The 13,866-nt window shown below is 41.6% G+C and overlaps 1 pseudogene; it reads left to right on the top strand.

The window, feature by feature from the left end:
- The window catches only part of LOC127491538 (histone deacetylase complex subunit SAP18-like), a 61,801-nt pseudogene extending 48,290 nt beyond the window's left edge, over positions 1-13,511 (top strand).
- Positions 13,512-13,866: the final 355 nt, after the last annotated feature.

The following is a 13,866-nucleotide window of genomic DNA, read 5'->3' as shown; positions in this document are numbered from 1 at the left end:
TGTTCTTTATTCCTGCTACTTTTCCTTTGTTTGAGAAAATATTTAAGAATTGAAAGTATCTGTAGAAGAGACGTGATTACATTTCTCCTGTCTAGTATTTATTGCACTAATTCAGGTTAAGAGAATCCTATTTTCTTTTTATTTATGTATTTTTTAAAAATTATCCATCCACTTGAAAGGCAGAACTATACACAGAGAGGCAGAAACGGAGAGAGAGGGAGATCCTCCATCCGCTTGTCCACTCCTCAAATGGCTGCAATAGTCAGGACTCAGCCAGGCAAAATCCAGGGAAAAGAAGCTCCATCTGGGTCCCTACATGAGTGCAGAGGGACCCAAGTACTTAGGCCATCTGCCAGTGCTTTCCTAGGTGCATCAGCAGGAACATGGATTGGACATGGAGCAACCAGGACTCGAACCAACACCCATATGGGACAGCAATGCCACAGGTGGTAGTTCAACCTGCTGTGCCACAGCACTGGCCCTAAGAACCCTATTTTCTAGATTACCTTTTCTAATAGCCTTCCTTGGGACCCTAAAACAGAGGTTACTGATATATCAGGTAGTTAATGGGAACATTGAGAGACATTGCTAGAAGTGTAACAATCAACTAAGAAATCACTCTATCTTGAGTTGTCAGGTTCAAAAGACATTTGAGCTCAGCCCAAGTGCACTGGTAAGAAGCCAGAAGATTGCTCTCTTTGGAGAAGAGCCTGAAATTTTTTCCCCAGGGAGATTTGATATGGTGCATTAAATTATTAAAAAAAAATCTTCTCAGCAAAATCCCATTCCTATAACACTGAAGGAAAGTTTTGTCTCAGAGAGTTTTCTTATTAAGAAGAGTGATAAAAATACTATATTCCAAAGGCTTGGGGTTACTTGGATGAGGGGAATGGGTAGAAAATACTTGGAGATGGTTGCCACTGACAACTCGTGATCCCACTGGGAATTTTGTTTATGGATTATCAGGAACCAGAAACTAAGATTTTAGGAATGAGGTCTGGCATTGTGATAATGGGTTAAGCCACCTTCTGCAATACTGCCATCTCATGTGAGTGCTGGTTTGAGTCCCAGCTGCTCCACTTCCCATCAAGCTCCCTGCTAATGCACCTGGGAAAGCAATGGAAAATGGCTCAAGTCTTTGGGCTCCTGCACTCAGAGGATGGTCCTGGCTCCTGGCTTCAGCCTGGCCAGACCCCAGCTAGCCTAGTCCCAGCCATCGCAGCCATTTGGGGAGTAAACTAGTGGACAGAAGGTATTTCTGTCTCTCCCTCTCTCAGTCTATAATTCTGACTTTCAAATAAAATAAAGCTTTAAAAAATAAAAAAAATTAAAAAAAAGATTTTAGAATAGGTGAAGGTAGTGGGAGAATGTCAAGAGACAGGTCAGCCACCGGTTCAACACACAAACCAATTAGAGTATTGAAACCAAGCTAAGTTTTTCCCATACTGTCTTTGAAAAGCATTAAAGTCCCCCCTCTTCAAAAAAAAAAAAAGTTTTGCCACCTGGAAAAGAATTCACCTCCCTCATCGAGAATCTAAATGAAAAAGAAAAAAATAATTTTTGAATCCTTTCCAGACAAGAAGGTCTTTTCTATAGTTTGCATTTCAAAAATGATGCAATTTATTGGTTTGTTTTCTGCATATAGAGTTATATTGTTGAATATAAATTTTCTTGTTTAAAATCCCCTCCCCCAATACTGTATAAAACAAGACAAACTTCTCTACCAACTGACTCTAGGACCTGGAAGTGCCACAGTAGTTCCATCTTTTGATTAAGGCAACAAAAGAATCTTGTTCTGATGTATTTCAGCTACTGAGCCTACTGAAAGCTCAGTCCTCGTGCTCTGCGCTGAATTAAAACAATGAGGACAAAGGTTGAGGGTAAAGGAAAGGCATTTTAATCTGTTGATAGATGAGGAGGTAGCAGACTGACATTTTAAGAACTGCTGTGCTGCTCAGTGAGGACAGTCTGGGGTTTTTAAAGAGGCTGTGAAGGTTGCACTGCTGAGTCTCTTGAAGCCAGTGCTGGGTCTGATAACAGGTTGCCTTGGATGCTGGTGCAGTTCTGGGAAACTTGTTTGATGGTTTGACTTTGTTATGAAGAGGATATAGCAGAACACCTAAGTAGCTGACTGAGATCTGAAAGAGGCCAAGTAGCAAGTCGAGAGATCTGTAGCGTTTTCTTAATCAGGATGGAGCCCACTCAGCACATGTAAGCACATGCTTACTGTGTCCTTAGTTATGTGTACCCATTTGTATTTGGTACGACAAAGTCAGACCTCTGCCATGCTGATTGGGGAGGGCCAGATTACTTTACCACTGCAGCTGGCTTTTTCAAGTCCTGTTTCTGGAATCCACAAGAAGCTCTACTTAGTTGTTTGTACAGTTTAGTCATTTACAAGCTCAGTGGTTTTCTTTTATTCATCAGAGCATGAAAAGGAAAGGAAGGATGCATTTGGTCTGCTTACAGTCCTTTTGTAAAGTAGAGAAGATTGATCCAAATCCCTCGTAGAGTCAACATCTGTGCGGGAACCAAGATACATCCAGGACCTGTTGCTCGGTGAGGGCAGCCTCAGGTAGGGCATCACTGAAGGGGGTTCTAGGCAGCTGTGGAAGGAAGATCGAGGAGCCCTCCAAAAGGGCTCTCCTGTGCCTCTCTGTCTTTTATAGTTAAAACGCTTGTGCGGTGCCTTGAAGGCTTAACCAGGTCATGAGTGGTGCACTTTCCTGCTAGTGCAAGAACAAGTCATTGTCTAAGATGGGTGGTTTCATGTGGGATAAGTGGAAGTAGTTGATCTGTATTTTCAGCTTGCTACAGATCTGGCTGGCTCTCATTTGTGCTGTTGGATGTGTTTTACTAAGTCTGTTTTCTAGAAGATGTGTAAGGGCAGACCACCGTTTCTGCCACATACCTACCTTTGACCCCAAGACTTACAACCATCCTCTGAGGGCAGAAATGGCCAATGGTGGATGACTCATCATGCAGAGAATTGACTGTGGGTGCTCCTAACTTCTGATTCCTGTTTTATGTAAAAATGTATTTGAAGGAAATCACACTTTATACATCAAATAATATTCTGCCAATAACATGTTCAGTTTAAGATATATATTCCCATATAACATACATATTGTCTTCAAAACATCATAAAATCTGTATATTTAACACAAAAAAATAAAACTTCCTATAAAGCCATGGCATCAAAAGGTTAAATATACTTTAAAACTATAATTGCAGTACCAAATGAAAAAATGGTTATTATCGGTGAAGAATAAGGAAAGATCACTTAGCATTTTTTAAAAGGTCCTCAAAGCACATTTTTTTCTCTATACAATTTCTTGTTCCAGATTAGTTAAATAATTTCTTTCTTTTTTTAAAGATTTTATTTATTTATTTGAAAGTCAGAATTACTCAGAAAGAAGGAGAGGCAGAGAGAGAGAGAAAGATCTTCCATCTGCTGGTTCACTCTCCAATTGGCCGCAACGGCCAGAGATGCACCGATCCAAAACCAGGAGCCAGGAGCTTCCTCCAGGTCTTCCCATACAGATGCATGGATAAAAGGACTTGGCATCTTCTGCTTTCCCAGGCCATAAGAGAGAGCTGGATCAGAATTGGAGCAGCCGGGTCTTGAACCGGCACCCATATGGGATGCCGGCACTGCAGGCGGCGGCTTTCCCCTGTGCCACAGCACCGGCCCCTAAATAATTGGTTTCTTTCTGAGAATTTTTAAACTAAAAGTGTTAATAGGCACTACCACCAACAAAACCCTTCAAACCAAATCGAAAAGTCTCCACGCATTTGCTCTATGCAAAGTCAAGTGATAAGAGACTGTTGGGGTGATGCATGATTTCCTTCTGCCCTCCTGAGGTGTGCTGGAATTAATTAACTGACCGTGGATTATATAGGAAACCGTTACTTATATTTATTAACACGCAGAGGGGAAATCACAGCACAGAGGAGAACCACAAGAGTAAGACTGGGAACATATATACCCTTCTTCTATAGGGAAGTTGGAGAATGGGGAGTGCAGACAATTATGAGGGGAATAGGAAATCATTTTAGGGGAACTGAATGTCTACAGAACACACAACAGCCTGGGGCCAAGGCCAGTGCTATGTCATAGTGGGTAAAGCCACTCCCTGTCACGTCCATTCCAGCTCCCTGTTAACCAGCCTGGGAAAGTAGCAGAAGATGGCATATGTCCTTAGGCCCCTGCAGCCTTGTGGGAGACCCAGAAGAAGCTCCTGGCTCTGGATTGGCCCAGCTCTGGCCATTGTGGCCATTTGGGGAGTGAACCAGTGGACAGAGACCTCCTCCCCTCCCCAACTCCCCCGCCCCCCACTCTCTGTAACTGTGCCTTTCAAATAAATAACTAAATCTTAAGAAAAAACAATGGCCTGGGGCCACAGAACAGACTCTGGAATGTAAATGTATGTGACTAAAGTCTGTCCAAGTATATAGACAGACTGCAGTCTTTCTCTCTGTCAGGAATTTAGTAACAAAAGATTGTTTCTTTTTTTGTAGGGTCTGAACTTCAGGCAGGAAGGGCTCTTTGTGGAAAGTCCCTCCCTCCCTGCCCTGGGAGTAGGGCAGGAACATCACAGGAAGGTCAGAAGGACTTCAGTTCTGAAGTAGGCCTTATGGCCTCTGAGCAGGCCAAAGCCCGTGTTTGGGGTATACCTTCTGAGCCCCAGGAGGATCTACACAGGCTATCTAATCTTATCCTACTGCAATTCACTGTTATCACTATCCATGGTGTAGAGGTATCAGATTCCTCATTAAAACATTTCTACACAGTAGAAGGAAAAATTCTTAGCAAGGATGGCTCATATTATTATTATTATTTTAAGATTTACTTCATTTATTTGAAAGGCACAGTTACACAGAAAGAGACTGGAGAGAGAGACAGATAGATATCATCCATTGGCTGGTCCATTCCCCAAATAGCTACAATGGTCGGGTCTGAGCCAGACCAAAGCCAGAAGCCAGGAATTTCTCCCAGGTCTTCCACGTGGATGCAGGGAATCAAGCATTTGGGCTATCTTCTGTCACTTTCCCAAGCACGCCAGCAGGGATCTTATGGGAAGTAGAGCAGCTGGGACTCGAACTGGTGCCCATATGGGATGCTGTCATCGCAAATGGTGACTTTGCCAGCTACACCACAACGCCGGCCCTGGCTGTGTTTCTTTCTAAAGTGAGTTCCGCTCCCTTCCCATTCCTCTCTATTCCGTTGATGTTTCTTTGCCCCAGAAGTTCTGTTATAGCTGTTCCGGCCTTTCCTCTCTGTTAGACTGAAGTTTTTTGTTTGTTTGTTTGTTTTGTTTTCAAGAAAACTTTTATATAATAAATATAAATTTCCAAAGTACAACTTTTGGATTATAGTAGCTTTTCCCCCAGTAACCTCCCTCCCACCCACAACAGCCTGCGGGGTAATCAACTAGGACACAAGGAGGGCAGACCTGAATGGAGAGACAAACCAGACACGAGAAGGGAGACCAAGACAGTACTCTGATCAAGGTCTGACTTTATTGGAAAAGGAGGTAGCTTATATAGTACAAGGCAAGGATTGTAACAGTCGAGGGTAAGCAGGGGTCATCTTACAACATAGTTCAAAGGAATAATTTCACAGGAATCAGTATCAATTTGACAAAGGGAGTTACAGCGAGGTCTTACAGCTACCAGACGTGCTTATCGAGGTACAATAAAGAGAGCACTGAAGCCAGATGGCCAAGCGCTAACCATATCAGTGAGCTGTACAAATGGAATTTTCTAGTGATTTCTTCTTACAGGAACACAGTTGAAGGTTAGTCTAAACAAAGGCCTATACAGGGAAACCAGCACAGTGGCTCCCAACACACAACCATCCAATTTCCTACTCCCTCTCCCATCCCATTCTTCATCAAGACTCATTTTTAATTATCTTTATATACAGAAGATCAACTTAATATATACTACATAGAGATTTCAACAATTTGCACCCACACAGATACACAAAGTATAAAATGCTGTTTGAGTAATAGTTTTACCATTAATTCGCATAGTACAACACATTCAGGACAGAGATCCTACATGGGATGTAAGTGTACAGTGACTCTTGTTGTTGATTTAACAATTGATACTCTTATTTATGACGTCAGTAATCATCCGAGGCTCTTGTCACGAGCTGCCACGGCTATGGAAGCCTTTTGAGTTCATAAACTCTGTTCTTATTTAGACAAGGCCATAGTCAAAGTGGCCTTCAGAGAAAAGTACCTCCTTCTTTGATGGCCCGTTCTTTCCGCTGGGATCTCACTCACAGAATCTTTCATTTAGGTCATTTTTTGCCACAATGTCTTCGCTTTCCATGAGGATGGCTCATATTAAAGCAGCTAGTTAGTGTTTTCTCTAACTTGAGTTAATGGCAGAATCATAGCCCATCATTTATGAATTTAACAAAGGAGAGAATAAAATGGAATAAGGCAAAATAGAGCAAAACAGAGAAAACTTAGCAAAACTGTAAAAAAGCGGGATTGGGGGGCCTAGTTGTAGCTGGTAAAGATGCTGCCTGCAGTGCCAGCATCTCATATGGGCACCAGTTCATTTCCTGGCTGCTCCACTTTCTATCCAGCTCTCTGCTGTGGCCTGGGAAGGCAGTAGAAGATGGCCCAAGTCTTTGGGCCCTGCACCTGCATGGGAGACCCGGAAGAAACTCCTGGCTCCTGGCTTCAGATCAGCTCAGTTCTGGCTGCTGTTATGACCATCTGGGGAGTGAACCAGTGGATGGGATATCTCTCTTTCTCCTGTAACTCTGCCTTTCAAATAAATACAATATTTTTTTAAAAAGCAGCATTAGGAAAGATCCAGGAAGTAAAATTTGAGTACAAAGACATAGTAATCTGCAGTGATTATTTCAAACACCGAGTTCGGTGTATATATTTGTTCATTTTTATCTGATAAACATGTCTTGTCAGGCATTGTGCTAATTTTGAGAATACAAGGAGGGAAAGACATCTCCTATCTTCAGTAAGCTTACTGCCCATGCAAGTTCATACTTAAAAAAGTCAATAACTCATAAAAGAAAAAACAAACAGAAAAACCATGTTCTTGAGGAAGACTTGGGTGTTCTTAGAGAAGAGGTTTCCATTTAAAATGGAGCAGGCAACACGTGCGGAGCCACTGAGGAGCAGGGTGGGGAGAAGCAATGTGTAATTTTGCTGCTGCAATGGAGAGTACAGGTTGAGGGCTGTGGAAGTGAGTAGGGAGGATGCGACTGGATAGAGGCCTATGCTAGATAGGAATATGGGAGCAAATCATAAAAGGTTGTGTTTGTCGTGCTAGGGAATTGAGATTTTATCGTGTGAGCAATCGGGAGCAGCCAGGCATTTTAAAAGTGAATATAATATAATCAGTCACGTTTTAACAAACTCCTCTAGGTCCTGGTCTTCTATTACACGTGGAGTGACTATTGGTAAACTAATACATGTGGATTTCAAATAGCTAGTAGAGAAGACTTGAATTTGTTATTTCCATAACAAAGATATGATGAAGGATCAGCATTGTGGTATAGCAGCTTAAGTTGCAGCTTGCAACATCCCAGCGTCCCATATGGCACTGATTTGCATCCCAACTGCTCCACTTCTGTTCCAGCTCCCTGCTAATGCACCTAGGAAAGCAGCAGAAGATGGCCCAAGTCTTTGGGCCCCTGTACCTCAGTGGGAGACCCAAATGAAGCTCTAGGCTCCTGGCGTTAGCCCGGCGCAGCCCCAGTCATTGTGGCATTTGGGGAGCGAACCAGTGAATTGAAGATCTGTATGTCTCTCCATTTCTCTGTAACTCCACCTTTCAAAACAATAAATCTTTAAAAAAATATGATAAATGTTCAGTTTAATGGATATACAAATTATTCTGATTTGATCATCACATAATGAATACACATCCTAAAACATCACATTGTACCCCATAAATTATTATGTATCAATAAATTTTTAAAAAACTCTTCTGGGAACTTGATGGAGTTGGAATAATCTAGGTTACAGACTCTGATGAGCTGCACCTTTGTGAGCACCCCCTGGCGATGAGGACACCTCAGAGGCAGAACCAACATATCTTAGCAACTGAGGGATGGGGAAGGGAGGCAAGGAGGAATTTATGATGCTTCCCATATGTCTGCCTTGGGCAAATGGGTGTCTGGTAGCATCACTCTTGGAAGAAGGAATTCATGGAAAGGAAGCAGATCTTTCCAGAACTTCTTTCAGATATTCTGTACTCTATCAGACCCCAAACACTCTTTTTATCAAAAACAAACAAAACAAAGTATAACATTCCCTTGACTACCTTGAAAATTTTAGAGTTAACAGAACCTACTTATAAACATGATTTAAAAAAAACTTCACCATGACCAACTGTGAACTGAAACTGATCACCTGGAACAGTGAGATGGCATTGGTACATGCCACCTCGATGGGATTGAATTGGAATCCCCTGGTATGCTTCCAACTCCACCACTTGGGGCAAGTCAGCCTGAGCATGTCCCAAATTATACATCTCTTCCCTCTCCCATTCCCACCACCATGTTCAACAGGGATCACATTTCAGTTAATTTTCAACACTTAAGAATAACTGTGCATCAATTACAGATATCACAGTTGGTCATGGTGAAGGGACTGGGAGTCAAAGGGAGCACATAGACAAGTCTAGTACCTGCTAACGCTAACTGATGGAGTAAATAAAGGGGAGAGTGATCCAACATGGGAAGTGAGATACTCAGCAGACTCATAGAATGGCAGATGTCCTAAATAGCACTCTGGCCTCAGAATCAGCCCTAAAGGCATTCAGAGCTGGCTGAAAAGCTCATGAGAGTATTTCAGGCATGGAAAGCCAAGACACTCTGGCAAAAGATCTCTGTGAGTGAGATGCCAGTGGAAAGAACAGGTCATCAAAGAAGGAGGTACCTTTCTCTGAAGGGAGGAGAGAACCTCCACTTTGACTATGACCTTGTCTAAACAAGATAAGAGTCGGAGAACTCAGAGGGCTTCCATAGCCTTGGAAACTCATGACTGCAGCATAGGGAGATTACTGATGCCATAGACAGGAGTGTCAATTGGTAAAGTCAACAACAGGAGTCACTGTGCACTTACTCCTCATGTAGGATCTCTATCCTTAATGTGCTGTACATTGAGATTTAATGTTATAACGAGTACTCAAACAATATATTTCACTTTGTATTTCTATGGGGGTGCAAACTGTTGAAATCCTTACTTAATGCATACTAAACTGATCCTCTGTAAAAAAAAAAAAAAAAAAAAGAAATTATCAATTCCCAACTTGACTCTCACTGGGATTAAACATGACAATAGGTCTGCTCTGATTTCATCATCATTTAAAAAAATCATCTATTATTTTTCACTTTATGTTTCTGTGTGGGAGCAAACTGTTGAAATCCATACTTAATGTATACTAAGCTGATCTTCTGTATATTAAGATAATCGAAAATGAATCTTGATGTGAATGGAAGGGGAGAGGGAGTGGGAAAGGGGAGGGTTGTGGGTGGGAGGGACGGTATGGGGGGGAAGCCATTGTAACCCATGAGTCGTACTTTGGAAATTTATATGCATTAAATAAAAGTTTAAAAAAAAAAAAAAAACAGATCCATGTAGACAAGCACCTACAGTGACAGGGCAGCCCTGTTTGTCCTAGCATATGGTCAGACCAATCTCCGCCTGAGAATGCTTAAAGATACAAACAAAAATAGCTTTGGCACTCAGCTTTGGTGTGATTGAAAGTGAAAAATATGTTCCACTAGGGGGTGCTAAGCCTCAAAATAAAAATACAAACCAAGAAAAAAAAAAAAAAAAAAAAAACAAAACTTCAACACATGGCTCCACAGTAAGGTAAAATATAAATAAACAGAAAGTAATTGAGATCTATGTCTGTGTGTGTGTGTGTGTGTGTGTTCAGATATGGCTACATGAAAGCATAATGAAGCAATCAGGTATTTGGGCCCATATGTGGAGACATTGCCAGTGACCCAATCACACCTACAAATCACTATACAACTGCCTGCGAGAGGCCCATCTTACCAGTCTATCATTTAAATCACAGAAGTTTTCTTTTTGCAGTTTAAAGATGATGGCACGTTGCAGAAGCTTGGTAGACAGCATGTCTTGGTTGCAGTATAGGAAAAGACCTCTTATACTTCAGCCTGGCTGTTCAAGAAGGAATACAATGTTCTAAAGAATTATTTGAGACAAAGAGACAGAAGGGAAATTCCCATCTGCTTGGTTACTTCCCAAATTTCAGCATTGACCAGGGTCAGAGCCAGGAGCTGGGAAGTCAATCCAGGTCTCCTACATGGGTGGCAAGAACTCAATTACTTGGGTCATCATTATTACTCCCCCCATATGTGTTAGCAGGGAGCTGGAGTCAGCACTGGAGCCGGGTGTTGAACCAGCTACTCTGATATGGGACACAGGTATTCTCACTGTTAGGCCAAATGTCAACCCCACTGCTACTGCCATAGGAGGTAGTAGATTTAGCCAGGTTGAACTAGATGAGGTAAGGTGTATTCCCAATACATACGTCAATACAAATAGGACACAGAAAAAGGAAAACACAGGATGATCTTTGGCTGCGTGGAGTTGGTGTGCAAAGCTGACAGGTATGTTATGTTTCATTTGGAGAGAGCCTTGAAAGTCTACTAAAAAACTGAGACTTTAATAATAATCCAAGTTGAACTTCTAGCTTGCTTTGATTATTTGCATTAATCATCATCATGAAAAATTTTATTTTGCCATGAATATTGAACAGATCATCTTTAGCCTAGCACTGTCCAAATTATCTCAAATTTTAAAGTGATGATGTACAAATTAATGAGATTTTATTTTTCAAATTGATAAAGCTCCATTAAAGAGAGTTTGAAGGCAATGAGTGGATATGAGAATGAGGTTTTTTTCATATAAAATTGGGCTTAAAAAGATCAAATAAAGCACTTTATACAATATCTTTTGTATAATAATCTGCGAAGAGGACATCTGCAGTCTCTGCTGGCAGTGATGCTAACCCAAGAGTAAAAAGTCTCTAATTTTGGTAGGAGAGGAGAATGAATTCCACTACAGAACTGCCTGTGAGAGGGCCCATCTTATCAGTCTATCATTTAAATCACAGGCGTTTTCTTTTTGCAGTATAAAGATGCATTCGATCATACTATTTACCAGGGGTAGTCACTGTGGCACAGTGGGTTGAGCCACCACTTGTGAGGACAATATCCCATATCAAAGAGCCTCTGTGAGTCCCAGTTGTTCTGCTTCCAACCCAATTTCCTGCTAATGGGCCTGGAAGGCAGAAGAAAAGGGCCCAGGTACTTGGGTCCCTGTCACTCACGTGGGAGATCAGATGGAGCTCCTAGTTCCCGGCTTCGGCCTGGCTCCACCCTGGCTATTGCAGCCATTTGGCATTGAACCAGTAGATGGAAGATCTCTTTTCCCTCCCCCTCTGTCTCTCCCTTTCTCTTGGTTACTCTGCCTTTGAAATAAGTTAAATAATAAATTGTAAAAAAAAAAAAAAATTACCAGTCCTAAGTGATTTGTTAATTATTCTTACTGAAAGACAATAAGAAATGTTTCACTCAAGCAATAATCTCTGAGAAAAATTTTTCTCTTTCTTTCTTTATGCCTGTCTCCTCTTTTATTTTATTTTATCCTGAAGTGTCCCATTAGCTTTTCAAAGCCATATCTACCTTCTCTTTAATTGTCCATTTGGCTACAGAGCCAGCCCACAGGAATCAGGAATAAGCTTAAACTACTTCCACGCATTTAAAATTTCATAAATAACTAAGATACAGTTGATGGTTGCTAAGCTGCAGTCAATTCCATTTCATCCTATCCCATTATAATATAGGTCTGTTTGGTTGTAGCTTTTTTTCTTCCTTTCAGTCCTACAGGGAAAATCTTTTGATGACTGAACTGCCATATCTAATAGTACCTATTCTAAGGCAACGACTTTGAGGTACTGTATTTCATGCCATTCTTTTCAAATCTTCAAACAAAAGAATGTATAAAATTCCCATGCTACCTCACCACTGGCAAAATTAAAGAGAAGGAAAATGAGTAGGGCCTGAAAATTGCTCTCTGGTTCCAAAGTGACTCAACTTTAAGACACTCAGAGGAGAGGGCACTAAGATAAGTTAAATCAGTTCTTCAGGTGAAAATCAACAACAGGCAAATTAAGAGTCAATACTGGGGGGCCAGTAGTAGCAGGTGAAGCTGTCACTTATTATGCTGGCAACCCATATAGGCACCAGTTTGAGTCACAGCTGCTCCACTTTCTGCTAATGGCCTGGGAATGCAGCAGAAGATGGCCTAAGTCCTTGGACCCTTGGACCCATGTGGGAGACCCAGATGAACCTCCCATCTCCTGTCTTTGGAAAGGCCCAGCTCTGGCCTTTGCAGCCATTTGGGGAGTGAGCCATTGGATGGAATATCTCTGTCTCTGTTTCTCTCTGTAACTCTGCCTTTCAAATAAATTAATTAGCTTTTTTTTTTTTAAGTCAATACCAGGGGCTGGTGTTGTGGTGTAGCTGTTTAGGCTGCTGCCTTTGACACCAATATCCTGGCTGCTCTACTGCTGATCCAGCTCCCTGATAATGGCCTGGGAAAAGCAGCACAAAATGGCCCAAGTGCTTGGCTCCTTGCTACCCATGTGGAAGACACAGAAGAAGCTCCTTGCTTCCGGCTTCAGCATGCCCAGCCCTGGCCATTGAGGCCATCTAGGGGAGAGAACCAACAGATGGAAGATCTCTCTCTCTCTCTCTCTCTCTCTGTCTCTTTCTGTCTCTCTCTCCCTCTTTCTCTGAATAACTCTGCCTTTCAAAATAAATGCATTTTTTAAATAAGAGTCGACATCCAGATATTGTAATGTCTCAGTCCTTTAGCCCAGGAATGCTGGGAAGGTTCCATCCTCAGATTCTACTCTGAGTGCTGGCCAGTATTCAGAATAGGAATCTGCAATCTACAGCAGGCAAACTGCAGTCCTCAGCCCACAGACCATATCTGGACAACCATATGTTTTTGGAAAAAAAGTTTTGTATTAGAACACAGCCATGCTCTTTCATTTCATGTTGTTTATGGCTATTTTAATCCTATGACCACAGAGTTGAACAGTTGCAACACAGACCATGTGGTTTGCAAAGTGTAAAATATTTACTGTCTGGCCTTTTATAATAAACATTTGCTGATCCCTGGTCTAGAATATTATGTTAAGAAGGTTGCTGAGGTCTCAGCAATCTCAGAAAGAAAGAATACTATGACTGACTTTTTAAAAGTCTGCTTATATTGAGGAGGAAAAATATGCATTTATCATCCCTACTTTATTTCCTTCGAAGAAGCAACAGCAACTTAATGGAAATTGGAGATGTAAGAGTAGCTTTAGCATCAAAACCAAAGGCTGACTATCTCCACCAGGAAAGGAGGACATTGAATAAACTTGCAAAGCAGTTGGTGGCCAGGATTCAGAGGGTGATGTCACATAAAAAGCAATGAATTGTCACAGGGATGATTAAAGACTTGTGCAACCAAAACTGTCTTTCCAAATATAAGTACATTAAGTTCCGTTTTCTATTCTATGGGTTTACTTATACTCATTGGAAATACGGAAAAATCGGGGATTAAAATCCCCCATGAGTTTCCTAAGGGAATGAAATAGACATAGTGGTAGGAATGACTTCACCTTACCTTGGAAATGTGTGCATTTCTCTTTCTCTGCACCATCCCTCATGTGCATATACACCCCCTCACGCTCTCAGTTCTCCTCCTCACACCAAGCTACTGATCTTGGGAATATGACACTTCATACTACTGAGATACTGGTGTCAGAACTGGAATATACAGACAACCC

The sequence above is a fragment of the Oryctolagus cuniculus genome, chromosome 3, assembly GCF_964237555.1.
Source record: "Oryctolagus cuniculus chromosome 3, mOryCun1.1, whole genome shotgun sequence".
Classification (NCBI taxonomy): Eukaryota; Metazoa; Chordata; class Mammalia; order Lagomorpha; family Leporidae; genus Oryctolagus; species Oryctolagus cuniculus.
This window is presented reverse-complemented; position numbering and strand designations above follow the sequence as displayed.